General features: G+C 42.3%; 1 protein-coding gene across 3 annotated transcripts in view; it reads right to left on the bottom strand.

Moving 5' to 3' along the window:
* Positions 1 to 16,176, bottom strand: part of mef2d (myocyte enhancer factor 2d) — a 106,515-nt gene extending 90,339 nt beyond the window's left edge. For all 3 annotated transcript variants that reach the window (XM_042424210.1, XM_042424211.1, XM_042424212.1), the window contains exon 1: positions 15,992 to 16,176. The gene's annotated coding sequence lies outside the window, so the exon portion shown is untranslated. The remainder of the gene's footprint in view (positions 1 to 15,991) is intronic.
* Positions 16,177 to 16,536: the final 360 nt, after the last annotated feature.

Raw genomic sequence — 16,536 nt, 5'->3', positions numbered from 1 at the left:
GCTATTCTACAACAGAGGAGGAACGATGAATAAGCCGCCTCCCTACTGTACCCCCCCTCCCCTCCCCTCCTCCTCCTCCTCCTCCTCCTCCCTCCATCTCTACCCACTCTTTCTTCCATGTTAGCTCGTGGCTAGCTTAATGAGCCCTGCGCAGATGGTCCCATAAAACCGCCGCAGCTGCGCGACCGTAAAAAAACGATGCCACGCCCCGGCGAGGACGAGGTTGATATACATTCAAATATTCAAATGAGGCCGTAACCTCTCTGCCTCGCTCCCGATGGAAAATGGAATAAGAGAGGTGTGGGAGGAATTTGATAGGAGGGGGGAGTCAGTGGGAGGGGGAGGAGGGGGGGATGGAAGTTAGATGATGAGGATGAAGAGCAAGAAAACATCAGGACCTCAGATCAAAGAGTGGCAGGGTGAAGGAGAGAGGTGAGAAGGCGAGAGAGAAGAAGAGGAGAGAGAGAGAGCTTTAGAGAGAGTGAGGAGGAGGGAGGGGGGGGGTGGAAGGGTGGAGGGGGGGTGTGAGAAGCCTGGGTGTAGTGTTTCAGCTCCTGGCTCTGCTGCTTGCTATTTCAGCTGTGCCGGAGCGCTGGCCAGCAGCCCCTGCTCTCACGCCATCGTAACCCCGTCAGTATGGTGGCACGGCACTTCTCCCAATACTTACCCCCCCTCCCCCCCTCCCCCCTCCCTCCTCCTCCTCCTGCTACTCCTCCTCCATCTCACACATATCTGATTTATTCCTCCTCAGTGTGATTGGCAAATAAACTGATTGAAGTTTTTTTTTTTTCCCCTCCAGTTTCAATCTGGACCACATGAACGGATCCGTGGCACCGATTCAGACGGTAACGCGTCGTCGTCGTCGTCGTCGTCATGGAGAGATCTCAAAAAGCGCCATGGCGACTGGGTTAATTTCACGTCATTCATCCGAGATGATCGTCGTCATGAATCTGGCACCGAGGCCGCCCCCCCCCCCCTCCCGGGGGGGCTGAGTCGACCGTAGAAAAGAGGAAACAAGACAGAAATGAAAGCCAAAAAAGCGAGTTGGATGGTATTCGGGGGAGACGCCTTGATTCAAACGAAACCTGGAATGAACCAGGAATGTGGCGCAACCAAAATGTGTCGGAATTCAGGGCAGAAGAATAGGCACAAACACTGAAGTGATTACTCATTCCTGCTCTTTTTACTGGCAGTATGATCGGGTTACAACCCATAATAGACAAAATATAACACAAAGTGAGTCTATTTTTAGGTTTTTAGAGGTAATTTAGAGCTGAGCATCATTCCTTCTGCCTCTCTCTCTCTCTGTGTGGCAAAAAGGGTTATCCATGCTTCAAAAATGTTGGCACCCGCTTTAACAAAATGATATCTGCCAACTCGGAGTTACTATTCAACTTTTGAGTCAGCAAAAGAACTTTTGATTATGAAACGTTTCTGCTTCTGGAGGCAGAGTGATCCGTGTATTCTGAATACTGAATGATGCATCTGAGATATGTTTCTAAAGCAGATGTGTGGCGTTTTCTCCTCTAGCTTCCTCCGGGTTTTTTGTAGGTGTGCAAGCGTTCCTTGATCCTCGTCAACTTCTTCTTCTTCTTCTTCTTCTTCTTTCCTGCTCACTTCTTCCTTTATAATCTTTCACCAGGCATTGTTCTCAGAGCTCCCTGGCAACGATACCTCCAGTTAAGACCTCCAGTGAACTCTCCGGTGTGTGTGTGCGCGGTGGAGACTGCAAGCTTGAGTCATTGGACAGAGAGAAGCCTTAATCCGAAGCCAAATATAATGCAGTCGATCGCTTCTGATTCTCGATAATCTTCTCCTGGTTTCTGCAGCTCTGGAAACGTCGACTAACCTTCGATTCCAGGTGTGTTATGAAATATTGGGAGTTTCACACGCGTGTGATGAGATGACGACAAGATCTCCGATGTCACTGCCATGACCCTGAAACACGAGGTCGCCGCTCTAGTAGCTGAGCCGAGATGACCTTGACCTCTGGTTTTTGGATGGATGTGGGCGAGTTTGGTTTTCCTGAAGCGAATCAATAAAGTCCCACACATTGAAAGAACAGCAGAAGTACAATTTGAACGTATTGTGTGTTTATGTCGGAGAAATATCCAAAAAAAGATCATTCCCTCCCCCCCTCCTTTGGTCTATCACTTCTCTTCTTTTCACTCTACTTTTTAAAAAAGCTCCAAGACTATTGAGAACGTAATGGAATTTTAAATAAAAGGCCATATTGCTGAAGGTTGCCAGAAGCTGAACTAAATGGATTCAAATTGAATTTAAGAGGATTTTGACACTGCAGCCCAGTCAAGGTCAAGCCAAGCCTGGGTTTTTTTTTTGTGCAGCACAGCAACTCTTGAGAGCGCAGTGTCTCTCTCTCTCTCTCTCTACGCTCAGCTCCTGTTATTTAAGGTTAATCCTGCAAATTGTGCAGGGTTTAAGTTGCATTTAACCTACATAGATGCAGTAGGTTGTGTCTTGATCCAGGACTGGTGGCCTCTGATCCCCACCAACACACCCGCTACAATGTCCATTTGGTTAGCTTTACGTGGGGATGACCTCTCTCTCTCTCTTTGGTTGGTATATTAAAAAGAAGGGAAAAAAAAAAAAAAAACAACTTAATCTGGATAAAGTGCTGTAGCGAAATGGAGCGACTGTAAAAAGTGAGGCGAGTGAGATCACAAAACAGACACACGGATGAAATGTAATGAGAGAGCCGGATTCCTACAGATTCTATAATCCCTGATGAAAATAAATGTTGCGTTCATTCAGTGTTTTTTTTTTTTTTTTCATTTCGCTCCTATGTTTCTACCTCGTAGCCAAAAAAACCAGGTCAGCACAGACTTCCCTTTTGGCTCCAAAGCTGGTTATTTCCAGCAATTTCTTCCTAGGCGGACCGGATAAATTTAGTGCCCTGAACGGGATATTTTTAGCAAAAAAAAAAAAAAAAAAATCAACAACAGAGTAGGGATTTACCACTCAGGTTTTTTCTCATTTCTGTCAACTTTTATGAAACAGATCATAGAGCTGTGAAATGGAAATTACTGCACAATGACATCATGTGTGAAATCAGAGCAGTGAGCAGGTAGGACTGAGTGTCCTGCAAGAGGTGACCTTTAGCTAAAGACCTGTGACCTTTCAGATTAAAAGACAGTCTCTTTAAGGTCACCCTTCTGCCCTACTTCCTCACAATCCATCAACTCCACCGGAGGAGGAATTCTCTCTCCGTTTATCCGGAAGATGAATGGAAAGTCTGCGGTAAACCACGGAGAGTTGATTATAATTTAGAGCGAGGAGAGACAGTCAACAGTCCAGAGCAAACAGGAACTTGGGATCTAACTTTCCCCTTTAAGCTTGGCGGCGGCTGTGTGTGTGTGTGTGTGTGTGTGTGTGTGTGTGTGTGCCACTTGGATTGAAAGTTGAGACCGGCAGTCGCCGCTTGTCCAGAAAAGCCACAACATATCGTGTTGTTTTCATGGCAAAGCAACATCCCCCCCGACGTTTTCACCTCATATTTCATAAACCAAAACAAAACAAAATAAGGACAGAGTGTCGGTTTACACCCACACTGTTCTACTGACTCAAACAAGGTTAAAGACACTTTATGCCTCCAGGATCTATCAGCAGCTAAAGACTTTGTGTTTCCAAATCTGAAGACTTCGATCAATAATGGATAAACATTCTTCGTAAATTACTCTTATAACTGTGAGTACGTTTCCATCCATCCATCCATAAAAACTTGGCTCCTGATGTTGGACTGGATGTTTAAAGAGATGCAATCACCAGAAAAGCAAGATGTTTGTCTCCAAAGTGTTAATTTTTTTTTGCATTAACATATAGTCACAATGACATATTTAGTAAATTAAGTCTCTAATTTGGCTTTTTCAGGCTTTGGTCAGTGGTCAGTTTTCTGTTTTTTAGGAATTTCAAGACACTCCCAGTACTTACTGAAATTATGTTTCACAATTTGTAAAACCAAACAAACAAAATCCATCTATAACACACACATGCATACAGTGTTGCACTGAGAAGTAGAAACTCGGGAGTGTGATTCCACGAGAGAAAACGTTCCAACGATTTGATGAAAAGCGTTTAAAAAAAAAAAAAAAAAAAAAGACTGCTGACATGAAAGCGAAGCACATTTTGGGATTCTATTAAATCTATGAGTCATCTTAAGAGCTCTACTTATAAAATAGTTATGTATTTAAAGATTGAATCATTCTGTGTTGGTTAAATATTGAATGGTTGAATTTAAAAAGTGTTCCGAATGGATCTGCGAGGACGTGCTTGACATTCGATTGACCCTTCAGACACTGATACAACGGTTTCTCTAAAGTTACGACACCAGAATTACAGCGGATTGCAGCACAGAAACCCAGAGGACGATCTCTAATGATTGTCTCAAATAATTTAATATTTAATATGATCAAATGTTGGCTTTAGTCATCACAACAAAAACATATACCAGAGGCAGTCTGACGATTCCCTGACTTTTAGTTAAATAAACCCACTTGCTAACACTCTCAGGGGACGGATGACACACACACACACACACACACACACACACACACACACACACGTGATCTGTTTGCACAAAAAAAAGCTTTTAAGACCTTATTAATTTCCTCAAAAGCTTTGGGCAAATATAAATATGCTGAAAAATGAAATTTTCAAGTGGTAATCTAGTCTCCGTCTTTGTCGCCGAGGTGTCTTTGCACTTCACCTGTCAATCAAACGGTGTGGGCGGGGATGACGTCTTCTTCCTCGTTGGGTTTGCTTTTGATGACGTATATGTTTCTGTAATTGGCACTCTTTCTTTTTTCTTCTTTCTTTGTCTGTACAACCGCAGAGACAATGCTACCTGCAGTTCTTCTTTTTTTTTTTTTTCAAACAAACCGGAAACATGAAACAAACACATCACTTCTCTGCTGACACCAAATGTTTTAGAGCCACATATAGAAAAGATTTGCTGTAACAGAAATCCTCAGAAAGTTTTGATATTCATATGATGATAAGGTCAGATCATCTTACATAATCAGGTCCATACTGTGTTCATCTCACTGAACTGCACAGTGTTATGCAGTATGATAAAAAACTGTTTTTGAATATAATTTCCTAAATGGTTTAAGATCAAAATCAAAATCCCAAAGTTATCAGAAGATTCTGGTGACTTTGATTAGAATTAGCATGTAATTAGCTCTACAGTTAACTAACCATCAGATCCCACAGTGTCTTCTATTGTCTGAAAAACCTTCATTTACTGTCAAATATATATATACAAACAGCAAATCACCAAGAAAATTCAGTATTTTTGCTTGAAAAATGACTGAAACGATAAGTCAGTTATCAAAATATTCACCAGTTAACTTTCTTTCACTCAACTAATCCAATAATCGACTAAATGTTGGAGCTGCAACACATTCGTGTATCAAGTTAACACAAAATCATGATGTCATCATCTCTTTCTCTCATTATCTGGAGTATTTCTCATAGAATATATTCAATATAATAGATGAATCATTGCCCAGCGCTGGCACAGGCTGAATGATGATTAGTGCTGGAACAATATGTCAATTAACTGACTGATGAGTCGATCAATAGAATATATTGGGAGCATTGATTAGACTGGACAAGCAAATCTGGGATGTTATGATGGCCGTTTTCTGCAGGTTTAATCAATTATTCAAAAACATAAAGGGTCCCTCATCTCACCCCGAAATGAGGGAAGCTCTGGGTTTTCAGTTCCAGAAAGTGAGGTAACTAAAACTCCGGGTCAGTAACCATGGTAACCGACTCTGTGAAGCTAACTTGCTCGCTGACAGGTTTTCTTCGACAAAGTTTCTCTCCGTCTCCTCCCTCGTACAGAGCCAGACACGCCGTTTCATTTCCTCATTCATTCAGTGTGTATCGAAGCCGTCTGAATCAAAACACTGGTTTGTTCTCACATTCAAATATTACACAGTGTGAATTCCCCCCTCAGCTCAGAATAAAACCTCTGCATGTCCTTCTGTTAGAACGCTGTGACTCACAAGACAGCTGTCAGTTTGTTCGAGCAGCTCCTGTTTATCGCACGTAATGTGTAATCTCAGTTTCGATATTAAAAAGATCAGTATGAAGCTTTAGAAACGTGGGATCAATGAATAATTATGTGTGATTGGTCGCACTGATGGTACATCATTCCTGTACTAGAAGGTTATGTGTTATTATTTCTGAGTGAGCAGGACGGAGCGGCATCACTGAATGCTGTTGAGTGAAGATACAAACAGGCGTCTGAAATTTTAAAATCTACTGTATTTTTCCCCCCTTGATTCCTTTTCAAGTACAAATCACCAAACACATCATTACTGGATCTGACTGAGAGCTTACAGTCATGCCTCTATGTCTTTGATCTATATATTTTTTTAAAGCTTTAACTATATTTTTCATCTTCAGTTGCTGCTTCCTGTGTTTCGTCCCGATAAGATTAAAGCTGAACAAATATATTTATAATGTAATGTAGCTGCAGCCTGATACACAGTCAGACTGCACTTTATTATCATTAAGGAAACGTAAGTCTGCTAAATGATGAATTAATGGATGAAACTGAATAAAACTTTATTGTATTAACTTTTTGACACTTTCCTGCTCTGACTCAGGCTGGTTTTTTTTTTGTAAAAGATAAATGTGCATCGTCTGCATACACGCGCATTAATACGTCTTCGTCCACAGATCAAAATGGAGATTCTGCCTTTTATTTACCCGTTGCCATGGTGACGTATCATAGCATTGCAGCTCCATTGATGATGGCTTTTTTTTTTTATTCAGCACACACACACACACACACACTAAACTCGAGGTTAACATACCGAGAGTTGATTGAACTAATCTGATCAGCTGTTCAGGAACCGAACGTTTCCCTTGTCAGAGTTCATCAGCTGAGAGTTCAGAGTTGGGCTCAGAGTTTGTTAAACCTGCTTTGTGGAATACCACCCTGACTGTCCGCTGACAGCTGAGGAGCTCACGCAGTCTGCAGCCGTCCAACGCAAACACAGCTAAACCAACAACAAACCACCGTCACTGAGCCCGTTTGAAGTAGCGTCCATCCAGCAACGCCATCATCAACACTCCACTTTACACAAACACTTCAGCCTCCCACTCCTCTTCCTCGAGGTGGGCCTGCATCACCTCCCTGCCCTCTGGACTGAAGACCCCTCCTCCTCCTCCTCCTCCTCCTCCTCCTCCTCCTCCTCCTCCTCCTCCTCCTCTACCCTCCTCTACCCTCCTCTCTATCTGCTCATTATGTTAATAGATGTTTAACCCGTAGATCAGCAGCTGATGATGGCTCAATTAAGAGCTTGCTGGAGGACAGGGATTAGTCCTGTGTAAGTAAGGCGGTTTGTTGCCCTGCAGCCACCGCTTCTCTGGACCCTAATCCTTCACTTCGGCCCCGAGGTTCAAACCAGAGAAGCCGTGTAGGCAAATACCTCCAAACAGGCTACAATTAAGGAGCAATTACAACATGCATGTAGGGCTGGGTTTCATTTGACCTTTGCTCTGGATTATTTTCATTGTGAAATCATTATTTTTCTCAATTAATCAAGAAAAGAATCAACTGGTCAATAAAATGTCACAAAAATGGTGAAACACAACCTCCCAGAGCCAAGGTAACCTTATCATATAGCTTGTTTTTTTTCCTGTTCAAAATGATATTCAGTTTACTATCACAGACGACAAAAACCAGCAAATATTCATATTTTACTTGATTACAATACCTGCCCTGTTAGCACAATTTATTTCAATTAAACACTCTCCAATCAAAATAATATAATAATAAGGTTTAATATGGTTAAAGCAGGAAAGTCAGTGAATCAGTCTGCATTGATCTATAAATGAATGTCACTGTATACTGTATGAGAAGCTTCTCCTTCGGTCCATTCAATCTCTGCAGCTTCTGAAGGCAGCAGGATTGATATGTTGATAGATCTGCAGCCTCTGAGAAGTGCTGCGTCAGAGCGCAGTGATGTTACGCACAACCGTTGACTGTGTTTACCTTCATTAAACCGTCTGATGACACCAGGCTGCTACAGTATAACCACACACACACACCTCTACACACACCAGACTGGTCAGGTATAACTTGATATTCTGCTTTTTTATGAAGGAGACGTCATCAGCCTCTTTCCCAACTGTCTTTTTAGCAAAAGTAGCGTCTCATGTTTTATCCTTGAAACACACACTGTAATACAAACACTGTTGTGTAACATTAAAGTACGAGGTGAGAGCTATGAGAGCATTGATGTGACTGGCTGAGAGAGCATTTAATAATCACCAAACCTGCTGATCTATATTCACCTTCACTCAGCCCTTTTGCACATTGTGCTGCTGCTGCACATACATGAACCACAACAGCAGGTGTGCATGGAGACGCCCACGCAGTCTGTGCACCCAAGAACTACCACGCTGCACTTGGCATTTATCATTAAACTTTCAACTGAGGGTGCAAAAAATTAAAGTGAGGGTGCAATGCAATGCTTTTGCACCCTCGTGGAAGCAGGCCTGACCACTGAGGAGGAAAATCTACGTAGGTTTACTGTAATAAAGCATGATGTCATCCATCAATAAAGAAGCCATCGTCTGATTTCACATAGCACATAACTAATGCTGTAGTAAGTAGACAGGTTAGGCTATAACATCACTACCATTCCTACACATCATCAGTAAGAATGGCAATCTGGTTGCCATGGTAATGGACCACATCCAACTACTAACCGCACCCCCATTCTCTGTTTGAGAAAGACGGTTAATTGTTAAACAGGAAGTGACACCGGCTGGAGTGGGGCTTTAACAATATAAGTCAAACTTTACATGATTAAATATAACATAATTTATATCTGGAAATATCCAATTAAAAATAAGTAAACAAGATTAAGAATCTGACCAAGCATTTTATATTCTATTATCAGACATTGTATTTGGTTCTCAGGAAACATCTCGGTCAGTAGTGGAAATGTGTTGAGGCACCCTGACGTGCATGTTAGTAGCAGTTTATTCAAACTCTGGAGAACTTTGCAGCTTTGGTTTGGTGTTTTCTTTCTTTCCAATATGATGTACAAACAGGAATCAACAAAACATAGCCCCTCGCATGCATGTTGATTCATGTGGTTTCATGGAAGAGGTTGATTTTGACATCTAGAGGAGCAGGTTCTTATACTCTGAGAGCCCAGCACATCAAAAAAATGAACCGAGGCTATAGAGACCGGACGGATGCACAGATTTCTTCGAGTGTGCCCAGCTGGCGTGAAAATAAAAGCTGGTAAATTACAACAAAGAGCAGAGCAGACGCAGGTTCATAATTAGCCAAAAATACAGGGACTTGAATCAGATACGTTTCCACTACCTGCTGTCTTAAATTACCCAAAGATGAAACCACTTCAACAAAACATCGGATGCATTCAAAGACAAAACACTTTAACATGTTTCCTTTTTTTTCCAGTTGGACACCAAGTTTTGCTCCAATAAGTCACATCCATGATTGCAACACATTTTTTTTATTATGTATTAATCTACTGATTATTTTTTAAATGATCAATAAACTGTTTAGCCTGTAAAATGTTATAAATATGAATGAATACCCCCCAAGAGTCATCTTTTATTGTCTTATTTTGTTTGATTTTAAATTTTTTTTTTATTTCATCAAACAATTTCTTGAATAATGGATGAGTCGATTGGTCGACAGACAATTACACAGAAACTTCTTTGGTTATCATCTCATTTCAGTCATTTTAAGCAAAACACACATTTACTGGCTCCACCTTCTCAATATATGAAGACTTTATGTTTTATTCTGTCATATATGGCAGTAGACAGAATATCTAATATCAAATAAGCTAAATACATCACTGTGGGTTCTAGAAAATTACAGTACAACAATCACCAGTTTATAAAAAAAACAGACTCTAAGCTGCAAATTCTCACCCAACCAGCAGATATATATCTTATATAAAACACATTTTGTCCCATTGAACATATTCATACCATTGCTCTCATTGGTCTCTAGAATTGACTAAACAGCTGAAGTCATTCGCAGCTGCAGCAGTAACTAGTACCAATAATTTGCAAACCGCATATCCAATGTAGCCACGTCGCCATTTAAATTACGCAAATGTGAGCAACCGCAAATTCTGTCATGTGACTTTTTGTCGTCAAGCACTGCTTTGTTTCGTGTCTAATTTGGGCATTGTGAAACTGAAAATGAATCAAATCCAAAACTGTCACACGCTGCACCTTTCCACTCTGGTTCGAGCCAAAGAAAACAAACAGTAGGTGTGATCAGAAGCGCCAGGAGTCAAATCTCGCCCGGTCTGGTTCCTCCACCCTGCGTGATGCTTCTCCGGCTACAAGCGCGGAGGGGAGGCCATTTTAAAATGGCAGTAGGGTGAGAGTGGATGGTGAGGTGAGGCTCGCTGCTGCTACTTCCCACATTAAGTGGCTGATGGTCTCCTCTTTGTACAAAAAAAAAAACACCTTTGGCTTGAAGTTGCATTAATGTAGAGGGAGTGAGGGCATTTCTTTCCCTCTTTCAATGTGCCGGGGTAAAGCGCTGCCCTGCAATGATTGAATCATAGCCATAATAGCAGAAGGCAGAGGCCTGCAGTGCGGCTGAGTTCTTCCTGTTCTCCTTGCTCAGCGTGGGAACAGCCGTGGACAAAATCTACCCTGGAATCAGCACACAAAAGAGGCCATGAAAGCAACATGACCGGAGCAGGTAGTAATTGCTCCTTTCTGCAGAAACTGCTCCGTCCATTTGTGGTGCAAGGCTTTCAGTTTGACAGCGGTGAAGGGAGTGCACGCTTCTCTAACCCTGAGTACAAGAAAAGGTTTCTCTGCCGTCGTGGGACAAGAGCACGGGTCAGCTGCAGGTGAGCGGATGGAAAACACATGTCCAACACTGAGGCTGTTCTACTGTACAAGGCTGAATCTGAAAGAACAGGTAAATAGCCGGATCGATGAGGTGACGGGAGACTCGCCCTCGAAAAAAACAGTTCCCTTCGTTTCTGTTCGGTCTCCTCGGTTTTTCTGCTCTCACTTGCTAACGCGGCCTCGGCTTCAGCAGCGATTAAAGCCCATCAACTATTATACTAACACTACTTGTATTAGCCGGTCTGGCGTCGCACTGCGGCTGCGCTGACTAGCAAGAACATCAGTGTGCTAACATGCAGACAAGAAAGTAACCAGGTTATGTTACCTCACACCGATTATACTCAAACCCTCCATGTTCATGCACTTCATAGTCAGGTTTCCTCCCCAGACAGTCACCGGGCTGCAGCCGCTGCAGCCGTCTGCCAAAGAGAACAGGTCAGTCGACCTCCTTACATAATCTCAGATGAAAATGGAAATTTCCCCTCGAGCTTCGCCAAAACTCTGGGAAATCCCTGTTTTCGATCGGAGATGATAAAACATGAGATTAAGCGTCATTCAACAAGCTTGTAGAACAGAAAGTTTGTCTTCACAGAGTGTTTCGTATTGAATTTATCAGGTCAGTTTCATTAGTCGCTCTGTTCCTCTTGCGCTTGTAGTCAGAAACAGACTGTCTGCTGTGTGGGAATTCAACATAGTAGAAAAATATGTCAAGTTCTGAGCTTCTGCACTTTATTTTCATTTGAAAAAGTGGGAAAAAAAGTGTCAAAAAGTTATGTAAGCTGGTGCACAGCTGTTTAATCTGTTTAGTGTTTTATATACAGAACATAAGTTAAGAAAGAACATTAATTAATTAATGTATTTAATTCTTGTAGGCTGTTAATTATATCAAACTAAAGACAATCAGTATCGGCAGGTCAGGCAGGTTGGAATCGGCCAAGAAGAATGCAGTCGTTGCTTCATGCTCAGCCTGGCCAACAAACAAATTGATTAGTGAAAATTAGACCCCAGTTAAAATTATAGCTCACGTCAAAGTCCTGGTTATCACTGTGACATTCTGGAGGGCCTTGACTAATGGAGTCTCTGGAAAATCTGTCAGGGAATTAATGCGTCTCTGCTCACTTGCTCTTTAGTTTAATTCAAACGGTTGAATTGGAGCTTTTTTTCCTGCTCTCAACAGAACATCTCTGCTCTTATGTCTGAGCTCTCACACCCACAGCTGGATGCAGCCTCCATTATTCATCCAAACTCATTATTAATCCCATTATCAATCATTCTATTGATTTGTTTTTCAATTAATCCACTGTTTAGACAAAAAAAAAATTCAGAAAATAGTGAAAAAAATGCACATCACAAGTGCAACTCTTGCTGCAAGCTGGAACCAGAGACTGATTGACATTTTTGCTTAATAAACAAATAAATAATCAACAAAATGTGACAATCAACACCTGACTAATTATATAATCTGTGTATATTGGAATAATTTTCTTATCAGTTCTATTTAGATGTAGTTTTATAACAATATGTTTAATTTAAGAAGTTTGACATTCAGAGAATTAGAACTTTTTTAACCAGATAGATTATATATTTGCTATTTATGTAAATAACTTCCTGAATTAGACACAATAATCTCACCAAAGGGTCCGTTAGTGTCTGTTCTGGAGCTGTCAATCATATCATATGAGCACTTCAACAAGAAGCTCTTGTCCATGTCGTCCATGTCGGCTTGACAACATAGATGAGAAGTCAGGAAGTGTTGAGGAACATCTGCGTTTCCACGACAGCGGGACAATCTGCTGATTGATGAAGCTCGTGCAACATGATCGAAAGCTCCAGAAACAGCATCTAAAGGACGCTGTGGTGAGATTATTATGGTAACTGCTGGTTATAAGGTCAAGAATGAACTTTCAGTCTCAACTATTTGAATGTTTATTTTTTTTCCCCCCGTTTCGCTTTGCTGATAAAAAAGACTACAGAAAAGATTTGTTGATCTTAATAAATCTGGAATCCAAAAAGAAAAATGTCAAACAGAACTCGACCCTACTGCCGCCAGGACAAATGTTAATACACCAGACACATGTGTTACAAGACCCCTCTGACTGAACTTTTATATGCTATTACACGCGAGAAAGTCCACGACAGCGCGCTCTGACACACTGAGTCACTTCATCACGCCGCCTCTGACAGACACTGACGCTCTTCTCTGTCATGTCTGGAGAGCACGACGGCTGCCTGCCTGTGTTTGCTGCTCAACAGGAAGCTGCAGCAGGAGAGAATGATTGTACTTCCTCAAATTAGCAGAAGCAAGGAGGGAGATGGGTGAGTGGGAGGGGAGGGGAGCGGGGGAGGGGGGGGGGGGAGGGGTGGAGGGGGAGGGGGGGGGAGTGTTTTTTTTTGTTCTTCCCACACTGTTTTGACTGTAGCCAACAGAGCACACGATGGAGCACATGGCTGAGCTACAGCGAGGAAAAAAACCAAAAAACCCCCCATCTAACTATGAATTTGGATGGATGAATTCATTCCAAGATGGGGTTTTTTTGGGGGGGTGGGGTGGGTGGGAGGGGGGGGACCATATAAACAGTCTCCCTTAAGTTTTGTCCTGGCGCGGAGCTTTACTCTGTCGATGAGAGCGGCGTACAGCTTCGCCTGCAGTCACGGTTCTCAGGGACACAAAAGCCCATTACTGGAGCTGAGCCCATAAGTTATCTGGAGCTTAAGACACTTTTTCACTGAACAAGTCCAGTTACAATATTTTTGTTCAATTTATAGATTGCGTTCGTGTGTGTGCGAGTACACGAGTGGAAGCGAGAGGTTTAAGAGAGAAAGAAAGGAGGTATTATATCTCTAACTTCAGCATGATGATGATGATACAGGCCTTTAACAACTCCGGTAGTGACGCCACAACATGAGAGTCGGCACAGTCACATCTCACATGGAGAGGAAAGATAAGATAAGGTGGTGTGTGTGTGTGTGTGTGTGTGTGTAAAAAGGTCACAGCTGCCATTATTTTTGTTGTTTGTCAGCCAAACCCTCGATCTTGCTCACGCTTCAGACAAAAAGCTAAAAGAAAGGTGAATCCCAAGTATTTTCAGGGGAATTTTATGTCTTTATTAGATGATGACAGTGGAGAAACAGTGGTTCATGATCAGAGCCTGAACCGCTGGGCCTCCGTGGTGAAACTTCATCAAGTATTTTCGTATGTAGGTCTTCGCCTATGTTGGTGGGACCTGTACTGTACTAAAAAGCTGCACTGGGCAACTTTTAATGCCGGCTGCTTCCGAACGACAGCCGACTTTCAAACAGGTAACGGTTTGAAGATGTGAAGCTTTAAACCAAAAGGAAAGCGGAAGGAAGAGAGAGGAAGGAAAAGATCTAACGCCGGAGAGTCCGGTTTTCTCTGGACCAAGTTCTGACTCTCTGCTGTTCAGGAGACGGTTCTGATTTCACTTCTGAGCTCTAATTTAGCATTTCATAGATGCAACCTCACTTTGATAAGATATAAGCATGTAAGACGAGTTTAAAATAAAAAAATCTTGAATGTTAATCAATGAATATCAGTATTTATAGCTCTCTGATCCAATCCAGGAACACTTCAGCAGGTGTGTTGAGGTTTATTTTACTGGAATCAAACCTGTCATCTAAACCCTGTAACCACCTGCCAAACACATGACTCTGCTTTTTTGCATATCCAATCAGCTAGTTTACTCTTGTATCTCTATATTACCTGTCTTATCTGGACACACACACTCATCTGTGGTTACACTGAGCCTCTGAGGCGACTGTCCTACTGCCAAAGATTTACGAAGAACCACTAATCTGCTCTCCTCTGACTGCTGGGACACTCACCAGCGCTGCTGCTCAGCACCCTTATCTGGACTGTCTCCCACAGGATCCTGTGACACCTTTTTGGCAACCTGGACTTTACCTGCAGGCGTTGCTGAAAAAACCACTCATCTGACCGTGTCGCACCGCATCCCTCTGCTGCACTGGATAATGATGTAATAGATAACAGTTCCTCCTGCCTGACATGTGAGACTTGTCTCCAGAGACATATTCTCATTGTCTTGCTGCCCTCTAATCCCAGTCACCTGGGCTCGAATGAGACGCTGCCAAACCGATGCTGGATGTGGAAAAACTGACAGAGAAGGGGTATTTCTTATTACCAAAAAAAAAAATATATATAATCTCAGAGCTGACTTGACAGGGGCTTTATTCGGGTTTATTGATGCCATCATTACACGGCTGCTTCCACGAGCAAAATGGTTTCCGGGTTTGAGGAGGAAATTAGAAGTTTGATGGCACTCTCTCCCGGGAAAAAAGCAATTACGCACAGCAATGAGAGCACAATTGTCGGAAATGGGCTCATGAAAGAGACATAAAATTATTCGACAGATACAATAGCTTAAAAGGATATGAGCAAAAGTATCCGAGTTTTTTTTTTTTCTAAAGAAACACAATTTCACCAATCACCAGTTTCCTGAGGCTAAACAGAGCTCTCCTGTCTTTTTTATCTGCCAACTATCGCTGCCATGTAAACCTGTCATTTAACGCGTAAAACGAAATTGATGGCGCGATAAAAGTTGCCAATAACCCAGACGTGCTTTTCTCAGAGATGAAATCCATTTGCAGAAATGAAGAGAAATCGCATCAGAACCTGGATGACACTTGTCGTAAATCGTTTCTGACAGCTTCCTAATGGAGTGTTATTACTGTTGCGCACAAACGCACACAAACACACCGGCTACGAGATGTTATTTACAGAAGGTTTAGCTGGACTGAAACACGCTAACAAACAGTGCAAATAAAAAAGCTGATACACTTGATGATAACTTAGAGAACTACATGAAGCTCCGTGTCTCCTTGACACAAAACACACACACACACACAGGGGGAGACTGAAGCTTTCACAGCGAGCACCGTGCACAACCCTCCTCAAGAGTTACCACAACCACAACACTGTGCCAGCTCTTAGCGACACATGCAAATACCTCAACACCGCCAGCACAGGACTGAACACAGCTGTCAGAACTACCCAAACACTGGAAGAGGCAAGAAAAAATGAAATGCGGACACAAGCTGGTGAAGGGTGACTTACCCGAGCAGTGTATCCACATCTGTTTGATGAAATGTGAGATTCAAACGTCACACTTTGTTGCATTCAAAACGCACAGAAGGTTTTAACGAAAGCAGTAACTCTACGCCGAGCGCGCGGTGGGCTACCAATTATAAAATTCTTCCTACTTGATGTACAAGGTAACTATTTAGTTATGGCAAATGGTGCCTAATCTATCCTGAGTGGCATTGCTTTATGATTGACGGCAGCGCGACCAATGAGCGCGAGCTTTCGGCGCCGCTTCAGCCAATCGGATCGTCAGCGCGGAGTTGGTGGAAGGTGAGCTGTGAAGTAGGAAGGGCTGATGGCGACATCATGTGTTAAGAGTTTATATCCCTCCGCTTGTCATGCTTAGAGAGCAACGACTCCACTTTCACTGCTTTTTTTTTAGTATCAACCAGATGAATAAAGAAGCTTTTAGTTGTCAGTGTGCTTGTTAATTCATCCTAGAATGTAGAACTATAAATAAACACTGATACATCTTGTTCAGCTATTTCATATAATTAATTTTGTATATTTAAACAATT

Source organism: Thunnus maccoyii, chromosome 10 (genome assembly GCF_910596095.1).
Source record: "Thunnus maccoyii chromosome 10, fThuMac1.1, whole genome shotgun sequence".
Lineage (NCBI taxonomy): Eukaryota > Metazoa > Chordata > Actinopteri > Scombriformes > Scombridae > Thunnus > Thunnus maccoyii.
The sequence above is the reverse complement of the archived record's forward strand: the minus strand, read 5'-3'. Positions and strand labels throughout refer to the sequence as shown.